This window comes from Berghia stephanieae, chromosome 4 (assembly GCF_034508935.2).
Source record: "Berghia stephanieae isolate SIO BIC M18660-M18661 chromosome 4, UCSD_Bste_1.3, whole genome shotgun sequence".
NCBI lineage: Eukaryota > Metazoa > Mollusca > Gastropoda > Nudibranchia > Aeolidiidae > Berghia > Berghia stephanieae.
This window is the reverse complement of record NC_088363.1, coordinates 42598354-42612361: the sequence shown is the minus strand read 5'-3', so window position 1 is coordinate 42612361 and position 14008 is coordinate 42598354.

The window sequence follows — 14008 nt, the reverse complement described above, 5'->3', positions numbered from 1 at the left end:
TTCTTCTCTTTACTAGCCTATCCTGCTTCTTTGGTTTGTGATTGTATTTTTGACAGGGGATATTTTTTTTTCTGTAAATCTTCTGCCTGTTTGTTCTTGGTTATTTATAATTTAGCTTATGATATCTTTAGGTTATGATTTTGATTTACATTTGTACTATTTTTGTTAGATTGCTTGTTTTTTTGTTTCAGCGGTCTCTCATATAACCTCAATTGTGTTGGAAGAGACCTAAAGCAACAAACAAACAAAAAACAAAAAAACATTGACCCATTTGTATTGCAATTGTTGGTTGACTGAAACTTTCACTTTCATAGCAATGACTTGTCCCTGAATAATTCTTGTTTTCTGTGCAATACTTTTTCCTTACATTACAATTCCTTTCTTCATCTTATATCTTATTTTATTTGCAAAAGAGCCAGCATACGTTTTATAACCCTTAAGATAAGCATGTCAATTATGGTTACCTCAAGCGCTTAAAAATAATTTTATCAGCCCGTTTCTGTTATTTGCTAATACAATTTTGTGGCAGTACACAACCAGGGGGAACTCCGAAGTTTGTTTTTGAAATCATGTCCAATACGATTCAATAGTCTGATGTCATGCCGCCCGGCAACGGCGGCCATCTTGGTTCTAAACAAAGAAAATCATTACATTTTATTTTTCATGCTGGCTAGAACTTTTCATATGCCTTGTGATCAGAATGTGTAAAAGTCAAAACATGATCAAATTTATGGGTTTTTTTCCTCTGGATACCCTTTATGCTCGCCGGAGAAGTATTTCATACGGGCGTCCGCCATTGTTCCGATAGTTTATAGAGCCGGTGTTACTAAGTTACCATGCGTCATTAGGAAGGAAGTGACGTTACGACCGTTGGAAGAGTATTGTGCAAGAAATGGATGAGTATGAACAGTTCGTTGTTAGTCCAACTGCACTGCTACACCACATTGAGCAAAAATGGTTTGTTTTTTTTTTTTATGCTTGAAGGCGACTCGTTTACAGTGGAATCCTGTTGTAACGAGATGTATGGGACTGGTGCGAAAAATCCGTTATAGCAGGATTCTCGTTATAAGAGATCATGTAATAAACTCAAGGGAAATAATTAAGCGGGCCTACTCTGGGTATTGGGTTATAATTATTCTTTGTATTATCTCCCCTGATAGTGATATCGTTGAACATGACTGTTGGGCATTAAGTATAGTTGATCAATTAAGAATCTGTTTTTGTTTTTTTTTGTTTTTTGTTTTTTTTTTTTTTTTGGGGGGGGGGGGTATGTTTTTTTTTGGTACGTTATGGGAAGGGATTGTTCCAGTTTTATTTATCCCATCTAACAAAATACAAATTCAAACACACACCCAACACTCCAGACAGACAATTAAAAAATTAACATGAACTTTAAAAATATTAACAATCAGAATCAAATTCTAACATACATTAAGTCACCACATTCGTCCACTCATTCAAATCTCGAGATCTTAGGCAAATTCATGATACATAGCATAGGTAATATAGGTTATCATATAAAAAAAAAACACTTGTTCTTATATCATGGATTTTGGTTTGAAAAAAGAGTCAATTGTTGACTGTTTCTTTGTACTGGTGGCAACGTCATTGATGAAATTGTCTAGGACGTTGATGCTCCCTATCACTGACATGCCGTTTTCTTGCTGCATGCAAAACTGGCGAACCACTTCAAATGCCTGCAGTGCTGCTTTTGATGGAATGATGGCGACTTCTTCTGTTGTGTCTTCCTCTTCTGTTATTTCTGAACTCTCTCCAGTTACACATTGTGCTATGTCAGAAGTTGACAATTCCTCTATTGGAGTAAAACTCTCATCCACTGACAGATATTCATTGGCCGTCATATTCAGAGGCATTATGTCTCTCAGTCTGTCAAAAAGGTTGTCGATATCGGTGCGATCGTTGATGGGTACAATATCGTGCGCGGCGTCTGATACTGACAGATCATTGTCCAAATCAACGGTTGGAGACAGAGTAGTTGGGGTGATTTTGAATCCAGCGTGGCGAAAGCATTTTGCAATGGTCTCCATCTTGACATCGTTCCATGCAGAAGCAGAGGTGTACATTGCATCCAACACACTCATTTTTAAGTAGCTGTCGGCACTCCCATCCTTGTCCATGGTGGCAATAAGTCGTTTTAGTACCCTCTTTCTGTAGAGTACTTTAAACGATTGGATAATCCCCTGGTCACAGGGTTGTAGTACACTTGTGGTGTTTGGCGGCAGGAAAAACAGTTGGATGGCCTTCAAATCAGTCATATGTGGGTGCGCAGAGCAGTTATCCACAATGAGTGCGACGCTTCTTCCTTGCAGAACAAACTTTCTATCTAGCTTCCGCACCCATTGCTCGAAGATCGTACTTGTCTGTTGAATTTGTACTCTGTTGGAAGAGCTTTAATGTTTTTGAAACACCGCGGCTTCTCGAACCTCCCTATTGTGAGGAGTGGCAACTTCTCCGTCCCATTCATGTTGGCAGCGATTAACAGTGTGATTCTCTCCTTTGGAATCTTGTTGCCGCTGCACACCTCTCCCTGTCTCGCAAGCGTGCGGTTTGGCAGGCACTTGTAGAACAGCCCAGTTTCGTCCGCGTTGAAGATTTCACTTTCACCGGGCTGGTATTTCCTCAGGATTTCTTGCAGCTGACCTTTCCTCCAACTGTCAATAGTTTCGGTCGACACTGAAGCTGATTCGCCGCAAACAACTTTCATTGAAATGGCGTGTCTGGCCTTGAAGCGATTCAACCAACCAATGCTCATGTCAAAGTTCTGGTGTCCTAGGGTTTTTGCAAGTTCATTGCCTTTTTCCATTAAGATGGGGCCTGAAATCGGGACACTGAGGCTCCTAGCCTGGTTGAACCATAACAACAAACTGCGGTCGACGTCTTCAAAATCGGGCTTTCTTATTTTCTTCCTTTCCTGCTGGAATCGTCCACTGGTATACGCCGCCATGATGGTTTCTCTATCTTTCAAGATGGTGTGTAAGGTACTTGAAGCGATGTCATGCGACTGACAAATTTCTGCTTTTGTTCGGATCTTTTTATCGACCTCTTCAATCAACATAGCTTTGGTCTCAAGAGTTAAACATTTACGTTTCTTGATAAATGATTTAGAGTTAGAGGCCATTATAAAGGTGCATTGAACAAGGATATGTCTTGACTGGTACTGATGATAATTAAATTAAAACTGACTAGCGCTAGCGATGTTGACTGCTCGGCGTTGGCAATAAGAAAGAAAGGGACTCGCAAATTGCGTCTCCCCTACCCAAGGCATCGTATAACACCACCATGTCGCCCCCATCCCATTACGTCGTGAGTTTGTTCCGCTCGCTTGCACATCTCGTGCCCTCCACTCGCATTCATTCGGTCCATTGTAAGGTTACAGTCTCCCCCCTCCCGCCTACAACTCATCCCCCATCGTAATCAAAGAAGTGAGAGCCATTGTACTGGTGTGTAAGTGATTACATCTAGTCATCTTGCCTAACATCAGACTCTTGTAAACGATGCCTAACAGCAAACACTGCTAGCGTATTTCATGCGATGCGCCTACCTTATCTCTCTACCCCTCCTAACTCATTCCACGCAGTCTTCATTGTTTGTATGCACACTGAGGATATTCCATTCGCTATACACACCATCGACGCATTATGTCATTTCGTAACCGACCAGGTTTTATTCGCTTTTGCGTTGTACACAACAGCAGCAGTCAGCAGCACTATTCCGTTATAACCGACTCGCGTATTTGTCCGATTGCGTTATAGCGATACTTTTTTTTACAAAGATAAAGAAGAAAAAAACCCGGGGTTTTAGAAAGATGACGTTACAACAGACTTCTCGTTATTCCAGGACTCGTTATAAATGGACTCCACTGTATTTTCATTTCCTCTTCCCTGAAACTGACGTTAAAATGATCTAAAAGTGTTGCAATCACGAGCAGCATTAATTAAAATTCCAGTCACAAAAAGGAAACTTGTCTTCACCTAGATCCATTTAAGGACCTCCAGATTCAAGGATGGGGGATTTACCACTATGCCATCAGATTATCTGGGGGTCCCAATAGCTCAGTTGGTAGAGCGCTCACTTCACCCGCAAAAGGACCAAGTACGATCCCATTTGCAGATGAGATTTCTTATAACACCTCTGTCCACCCAGCAGTGAATGGGTAGCTGGCTCTACTATGATGGGATGTTGCCATAAGACTAGTACCCTATCCAAAGGGTAGCAAGCAATTGCTATTGTTGTCATGTCCATTTCATGCTACAGAAACCCGCACTGTGGACCTCATGGCCCTGAAGCCCGGCCTTTAAAAGCACTTGGGAACCAAAAAAAAAACGGGCAGCTAAAATATATAATCTGAACTGCCCCCCCCCCCCCCCCCTTTTTTTTTTTCCGACCAGGGCCAGGACAAAACCAGACAGAAAGCAACTTGGAAAACAGATATATAGGGGATAGAAGACAGTAAGTACCTCCCTGTCCACTATGGGAGGTAGGGAACCCCACCCAGACAGTGATAGGGGTACGATCCCATTTGCAGATGAGATTTCTTATAACACCTCCACCCAGCAGTGAATGGGTAGCTGGCTCTACTATGATGGGATGTTGCCATAAGACTAGTACCCTATCCAAAGGGTAGCAAGCAATTGCTATTGTTGTCATGTCCATTTCATGCTACAGAAACCCGCACTGTGGACCTCATGGCTCTGAAGCACGGCCTTTAAAAGCACTTGGGAACCAAGACAAGAACGAGCAGCTATAATATATAATCTGAACTGCCCCCCCCCCCCCCCCCCCCTTTTTTTTTTCCGACCAGGGCCAGGACAAAACCAGACAGAAAGCAACTTGGAAAACAGATATATAGGGGATAGAAGACAGTAAGTACCTCCCTGTCCACTATGGGAGGTAGGGAACCCCACCCAGACAGTGATAGGGCACCCAAATGCCACACTGTTGGCCTAATACTATACAGCTTTTATTAGGTATTGTATTGTAAGACAAATCTGAACAAAAGAAAAGTGTTCATTGAATCTTAACGAACATGATGATTTTCCTGTTGTTGGTAAGGAGAGGGTTAAAGATCTTGTAGTAAGAACCATCCACATCCACAAAACAAATTGAGACAACTTTTAATGAATTGACAAGTCTGTTTCCGTATTGCAATTATTTATTGATATAATTACAATTGATATAAAACATCATGTTTAAACATTTTTTAGCAAACATTTCAACAAATCTGGCATTGAATTTGAATGAGGTAGAACAAATTATTTATTTTATTATAGACCACATGGGGATCCAAGTCGTCAGGTCTTTGACAGTGATAGCATTTACCTGAGGGGAGATCTTCTTAGTCTTAGCCCGGTTCCTCATAATGTGTGTGAACCATTTTATGAACGTTTTAATTTTAACTTCATCGCTAATAATGAAATGCTAATATTTTACAAATTTTCATAAATTTATGGAAAGCTCTTTATCCCGATGTGAGGATAAAACTTACAGCAAGGACAATATAAATAATATATTTATAATTTCCCCATCTTTTCTATCCCATTTTCTCTCTTTTAACTGGTGCTGATATGACATAAAAGTGTTGCAATGGCCATAAAAGCCTTTGAAACGATCAGAACAATCTCTAAAAAACGTGAGCTAATGCATACAATAATTTATATTCACTCAATGTGCTCAACTCAAAAGCACTTTTCAAAGCCAACAGCAATACTAAATGCATCAGATATGAAATGATCATTAGACAGTAACAAAGTGTTTATTGACAGACTACACAGTTACTAGTCAGGTACTCTTTTTACACCTGAGTGTATTGAGAGCAATGAAGAATCTTCTCCAAGGGCTCAACTTTGCAGATATGAAACGAAGCATATAAGATGATAACAGTATTTATTGACAGACAACACAGTTACTGGTCAGGTACTCTTTTTACACCTGAGTGCACAGAGAGCAGTAAAGAGTCGTCTCCAAGGACTCAACATTGCGCTGCCCACACCAGAACTTCAACCCGAGTGTCACCATATCAGAATCACTACAAATCCAGCTCGTTGAATCCAATTTCATTCTTCGAGCTTTTGGTCCAGCATTGCCAATCCTCTCAGGGATTTTATTTTGTGAGTTTTTAAGAGCTTTGCAGTCACTGTAAATTACAGTTGTTGTTCCCAACAAATTTGGGTCACATCAGTGCTAGTTAAAAGAAAGAAGATGGGATGGTCAAAAAATTATAGATTTACAATTAAAAGCCCCCCTCAAAAAAAAAAAAAGACAAAGGGGACTAGATCAAATAGGGCGCTTGCAACCCAGGTCACATAAGCGCTTGTAAAAAGAAAGACAATGGGGCAATCAAAAAATTATAAAGTAAGACAAGGGGGATAGGATGAAATTGGGACCAGAAGTAGACTCCAAGAGCATACTATCCGTGCACTTTGTTCGAGATTATTAGCTTGGTTCACCTAAAAGTCTCATCCAGATATAAGCACAGGATCCAGTAAGAGGAATACACTCAAATGTTTACAAACAATACAAAAACAGAAACTATAACAAATATACAAGAGATGATTTACAAGGAAATACAATAAAATATCTCCAAAAATAAATTATATACATTTTACTGTCCCAAACACCACTTGGTTCTATTTATTTTAAATTACGCCCTTCTGCACAGCAGATGCCTAGGCATTCCATGAAGAAATATATGTTTGTTTGTTTTTAAGGGTTTTACGGCGCTTGCAACACATTTAGGTTATATCAGCGCCAGTAAAAAGGAAGAAAATGGGACAGTAAAAAGTTCTAGAATTACAATTAAAGCACCCAAGAAAAAGTAAGACATAGGGGAACTGGGAACAAATAGGGATCAGATGTAGATTCCAAGAGCATACCACCAATGCACCTAATTTAAGATCACCTATAAGTATCATCCAGAGACAAGCACAAAATCCAACAAAGAGGAATACACTCAAATGCCTACATTATACATTAAAATAACAATAATACATTACAGAGAGATGATTTACAAGGAAAAAAATATCATCTCCCAAAACAATAACTATGCATTTGACTGTTTCCCTCCCATCCAGGACTCCGGCCAGGGCCAGGACAAAACCAAGTAATCCCATACCAAGACAAAGACAGAAAGCAAGTTGGAAAACATATATAAGGGAATAGAAGACACAGTATGTACCCCCCTGCCCACTATGGGAGGTCAGGATCCCCACCCAGGAAGAAATATAGATAATCCATCAAACAAACATCAGATATCAACAGGATTTTCCATGTTGTCCAAAGTGAGAATATTGGGGGTTAATAATCTTGCCCAAGAAAAAAAAAAAAAATGAAAGTGCCTGAAGCAGAACTCGAACCCAGGACCTTCCTTCGTGCAATGCCGTAACCACCCTGCCACTTCTTCTAATATTTTTTTTTTTTTCAATACCATAAATTGTTGATAAAGTTTAGAAAGACAAGAGGTGAATAAAACAAAATACCTTTACAATATGAAACAATAAATTAAAATTGATCAGATTATCCATACAAATAAATAATAATAATGATAATAATAATAATAATAATAATAATAATAATAATAATAACTATATTAATAATAACAACAATAAATATAATAATTAAGCATGTTAAATACTTAATTGTCTTTGAAATCATTTTATCTCCCATTATTTACCTGGTTATACTTGCAGATCTAACCATTTTCGCCCAAGAGAAAATAATAATAATGCATGATAATGGCACAGAGACCTACTGCGTCCAGCTTTCTTGGTGAACAATTCCCACAGAACTGCCAAAGGCAGCATGTCAAAATAAAAATTAATGGTATATTTTTATATCTTCCCATTATTTACCTGGTTATACTTTGCATATCTAACCATTTTCGCCCAAGAGAAAAGAATAATAATGCATAAATAATGGCACAGAGGCCTACCACTACTACTACTACTACTATGTCCGGCTTTCTTGGTGAACAATTCAAACAGAACTGCCAAGGGCAGCTGTCAAAAAAAATAACAATTTATGATATATTTTTTGGTGAAAAGTCCGAATTTGAAAAAGAATTAATCAGTATAGCCCTAAAATTTATGATTATTATTTCACCCGTATTTATATAAATTATCACTTTAAAGTACTAAAGAAATGTAATATGTGACAGTTTGAACAGATATTCATTTCCGTTGTAAACACAACCATATTTTCACTCATTTTCAAACTAAATGTTAACTTTTTTTATCTCCAAAATATTTGTGCACACCAATTATGCCGCTATTAGTGGCAGGCCTGAGAAGTATAATAAAAACTACACCAGCAAATATTGTATTTTGAGCAATGAAGGTTTTACATGACAATTCATGAAACAACAACAACAATAATTAAAGATAATAATAATAATAATAATAATAACAACAATAATAATGCCACACAAATAAAGCCAGGAAATGATTTTCACTCAAATTCATTCTCTTATCATACTAGCGACCATTTCAAGAGACATCAAATTGCACACAAACCACCAGGCCATTGAATAGAACATGACTGAAGGCACATTTATGATGGAATATCAGATCACACAGCAGATTGTCTATATTTTGCAACAAAGTAAGGAGTGATTTGTAAAAGGAAGGTTAAATCCACACACCTATCGATTTGGTATACAGTGGACTCCGGATAAGACGATGCCCAGGGGAACCGAGAAAAAAATCGACTTATCCGAAAATCAACTTAACCGGAGTGTAACCAAATGAGCAAAAACGCATGTGAACAAGGCAAACCAATCAAGAATAAGTATGTCCCTTCATATCGCGCGGTCTCTGTAGTGGTCATCAGAGGCTCCTACCCCCAATAGCCCCATAGAGGAATCAGAATACATAAAAATCGGAATTTGAGATAAAAAAGCGGAATCAACTTACTGTTATTGACTATGACATGCTTTGCAACAGAAAATGTAATAGACAATCCAAAAGTACTCAAATGATTAAAAATATAAAATGTGTAAAAATGTACATATTGTGTAAAGACTAAGAATGGGGTCAAATAATATTAAGAGAACACACAGGTCCTGGCCGTCTGAGAGCAAAGCATTGAACGGATGGATTTAACCTTGTCAGGACCCTCCCCCCCCCCCCCCCACACACACACCTAAACAAACAAACGCGCGTGCCAGTACACACATACACACACACACACTTACACAGGGCTAAAATTAAATAGGGAAAGAAGCTGACCGTACTCAATAATATTATTATGGAATGAAGCCAACATATAATATTACAAAGGTCATTGACCTCACAAATTGGAGTCACCATAATAATAATAATACTTCGGTCAACCCCCCTCCCAGACAGCACACACTTTGAAGGGACTAATCAGACTCACAAAATGTGTGTTGATTGACCATAGGAGATGCTGACGAAATAAGCCATAGCTCACTTTTTTTTTTCACTACAGACTTTTTTTTTTAATGTTCCTCGATTGGAAAGGTGAAAAGCGGAATTTTTGCCTTCAATGGGGAATGTATACCAATTAAGTGAAATTATTCCGCGAAAAGCGGAAAGGTAGGAGCCTCTAGGTCAAGGTCATGCTTCTTGTAAATCGTCGAGACAGAAATAGCCGGTATGCCAATTTTCTATGCGATGATTTTCTGTCGCATGCCAGACTTTCCAAATGCATCGAATCTTCCTTTTCCGCGATAGGTTTGCCATTGTATTGTTTGTTTGTTTGTTGCTTTAGGTCTCTTCCAACACAATTGAGGTTATATGAGAGACCGCTGAAACAAAAAAACAAGCAATCTAACAAAAATAGTACAAATGTAAATCAAAATCATAACCTAAAGATATCATAAGCTAAATTATAAATAACCAAGAACAAACAGGCAGAGGATTTACAGGAAAAAAAATATCCCCTGTCAAAAATACAATCACAAACCAAAGAAGCAGGATAGGCTAGTAAAGAGAAGAAGAAACGACATCACTATCGGATCGTACACCCATGCGAACATCATAGGTATACGATTCAAGGGTGATGCTCCCATCCAACCACCCGCTTTGCCATTGTAGTTGTAGACTTGATTTGAATTCTTGATAAAATTGATACTAATTAAGAGGGCCATTACATAGCAGGGTGTCCAGAAGATTATCAGACTTAAAAATCCTACCTCCCCCCAAAAAATCCTACCAAGCAATTTAAAAGCAGGGGTGAGAATGACTGGTCACAAAAAAGGAGGAAATTTTTCATCGTGAAGATCATGACCCATCCATGCGACCATAACCTATAAATTTGAATTTCACTCAAATTTACTGAGATGCGATCTAAAATTTGTCTTGCAGCAATTTCTGACACGACTCGGTGGAATTTCAAAAGTTGAAAGTGTAATTTAAACATTTGGTGGTTGTAGTAGAGATGATGATGTGATGGTTGTAGTAGTAGTGGTGATAGGGATGATGTGGTAGTAGTGATTGTAGTAGTAGTAGTGGTCGTATGGATGATTGCGTGGTGGTGGTTGTAGTAGCTGTGGTAGGAATGATGATGTGTTGGTTGTTGTAGTAGTAGTGGTGGTGGTAGGGATGATGATGTGGTGGTGGTTGTAGTAGTGGTAGTAGGGTTTATGATGTGGTGGTGGTTGTAGTAGTGGTAGTAGGGTTTATGATGTGGTGGTGGTTGTAGTAGTAGTGGTGGTAGGGATGATGTGGTAGTGGTGGTAGGGATGATGATGTGGTGGTGATTGTAGTAGTAGTGGTGGTAGGAACGATGCTGTGGTGGTGGTTGTAGTAGGGTTGATGATGTGGTGGTGGTTGTAGTAGTGGTGTTCTTAGAGATTATTGTGTGGTGGTGGTTGTAGTAGTTGTGGTAGGAATGATGATGTGGTGGTAGTTGTAGCAGTAGTCGCGGTAGGGATGATGTGGTGTTATTTGTAGTAGTAGTGGTGGTGGTAGAGATGATGATTGGTGGTGGTGGTTGTAATAGTAGTGGTGGTAGAGATGTTGATGTAGTGGTTTTGGTGAGTGTTTTTTATTCAGTGATAATAATAGCAATTTGTCAAAAAGGAGGAAAATGTCTCCATCCATCGGGCAAACACAAGCAAAGTGTAAAAATAACAGGAACATAGTTTTGTATTAGTATTATTTAATATATTACTATAAGTAGTATAAATCCATTCTTATTATTAGACATAAATTTACTTTTTGTAAACATTTAATGAATTGTCCTTTCCATATGTAAAAGGCCTACAATGCTATTCAAATAAAAGGCCAGAAAGTGTTGCTTTGTTTTGATTTTTACTTCATAAAGCAGGCTACAATATCTTTGTTACCGAAACATAGTGGTTATTCAGCTTAAATACAACCCAATAATCTCTCAAATTTAAAGCCATAGCCCACAGGTAAAAAGAAAGAAGAGTAAATTAAGCCAACCACCATTGCTTTATTCTAATAATATATTATTATATCTGTATAACCAGATGATTATACGAGAGAGAGAGAGAGAGAGAGAGAGAGAGAGAGAGAGAGAGAGAGAGAGAGAGAGAGAGAGGGAGAGAGAGAGAGAGAGAGAGAGAGGGGGGGGGGTATTAAAAAGGCAATAGGTACCTACAACGGAGAAAAAAATCCAGACCCATTTGTTCTTCCCTTCCCATTCAACCATCAACCAGCTAATCAAAGAACACCACTGGTCTTCTGTATCAATTGTGACATCTGGCGCCATTCTGTCTGGCCCGACGTCATAAAAACGGACCGTCACCAAATTTCAAGAGACTGAGCACAGGTGTCAAAATATGACATAAGACATAATGGTGGTTTTGTGGTTTTGAGGAAAATGCTTGACACGGCAAAAAATCAGACCTCGGGTGCAATTATCCGACTTTTTCATACCAATCCGACCTTAAGGTAAAAAATCCGACTTTATCCGACCTCGCTGGACACCCTGCATAGGATGGCCTGGGATTAGAACCCCAAAAAAATCTTGAACTTGAAGTTGAGAAATTAAAGTTATTCAATACTGCTTATGTACATTGAACACGGACGTCAGGAAAAGCACCTACATCACATCGATGTGCGCCAATCGTTCGCGGATATTCTTAACCACTGAAAATTCTTACTGGTAGCTTTTTTAACCAATGGAAATACTTGTTTATTTGTGATTTTATTGTAGTCATGAGTGATAAGAACATCGACTTAAGCGACATCGACTTATGTGGAGTTTGTTTGTTTTTTACTAATGTTATATAGGAAGAAGGGGGAGGGACCAAGAAAAAAATCGACTTGGATAAAAATCGACTTAGGCAACGTCGACGTATCCAGAGTGCACTGTATATATGTCAGGGTGGTCCAGCTGACATTCAATAAGATTTAACACAAAATGATGGATATGATCAATTTATACAATTTTGAAGTTCAGGGAAAAATCATAATCCTCCTCCTTCCATTTTAAAAACAAACATAAATAAATAATTGCATGAATAAAGAAAGAATTGCTGTACAACTACAATTTAAATCCAATTAAGCCACAACTGGCTCACCCAATCAAAATAGAAATCGAGGGGGTTGTCTATTTATAAGCTACATATCTAAGACTTGAAAATCTTTATGATTTCCCATGGCACATTTAAAGATAGCTTGTCGATTTGTTGAGAACATTTCAGTAACAGGAGAGATGATTTACAAGGAAAAAGATATCATCTCCCAAAACTATACATTTGACTGTTTCCCTCCCAGTAAAGGACTCCGGCCAAGGTCAGGACAAAATCAAGTAATCTCATTCCAAGACAAAGACAGAAAGCAAGTTGGAAAACAGATATAGAGGGATAGAAGACACAGTACCTCCCTGCCCACTATGGGAGGTCAGGAACCCCACCAAGGAATACAAGAGATTCACATCCAAGCTATACTAAATCAATACTATCAGTTTCAACATGAAATTGGCTTGCATAGAAAGCACTTATTCACACTTGTGAAATCACTTTAAAATAACTCGTACTACAAAAGAAGTATGCCTACGAGTTCATATTTACAAAGTTTGATAACTATTTTTTTTTAAAATTATGCCCTTCCGCCACATCATAAGATGTTGCCTACGCAATCCATAACGGAATACCTATAGATAATTCAACAGGAATCGCCCATGTTCTCCAAGTGAGCAAATTGAGGGTTAGTAATTTTGCCCTAGGGAAAAAAATGAAAGTATCTGACGGGAGGCAAGGCCTTAACCACTCGGCCTCTTCATCCCCCCCCCCCTACCCACACACACTCAGACACTGACTTAGTGTGAGAGTGTTTCCAAAACAATGAGATCATTACAATTTCTTTGGGATTTACAGAAATTGAAACACTGCTTAGGGCATTTCAATGATGGAACAGTAAAAAACAGGCCTGCCCTTGAAGCATGTGTCTTTGCTTGAGACCACTTAAAATCCTGGCCAAAAGGGATACAAATGATTTCATAACGTAGCATAAACATAAAATAATAATCAAACACAATTTGTGTTACCAGACAAGTATAAATAAGTAAAATAGATATGGAATTTTATCAAATTCATGTCTATTCAAATTTTTAAAAAAATAAATAAACTACCATCAACCTTTAAAAATCTAACCTGTTATTCAAACCATCAATTCACAATCTGAACAACTTTTGAGCTATGTCATCCCAAAGGACAATTTTGGTCACTTTCTGAACACTGAGATTTTCCTTTACATTCAATGTATTCTTCTTATAACTCAGCATTACAATGTTAAAATCTAAAACTAATAATTTTCAACAATGAAAGTCACTACCAGATGGGGGAGGGGGGACCTGGATTAGCTACTCTCCCAGAAAAGAAAAAAAAAAGGGATATTTAAAAGTTCAAGCAAAAAGGAAAAGTTTCAGGAAAAATTAGACAATTTGAAAGACAAGGGAAACTATCCCACAATTTTAAAAAATAATCAAATGTTCACTTTCTCACACTTAAAAAAAAATAAAGCCCGAGCAAAGTTTTGTTCAGACACAATGCAAGTGT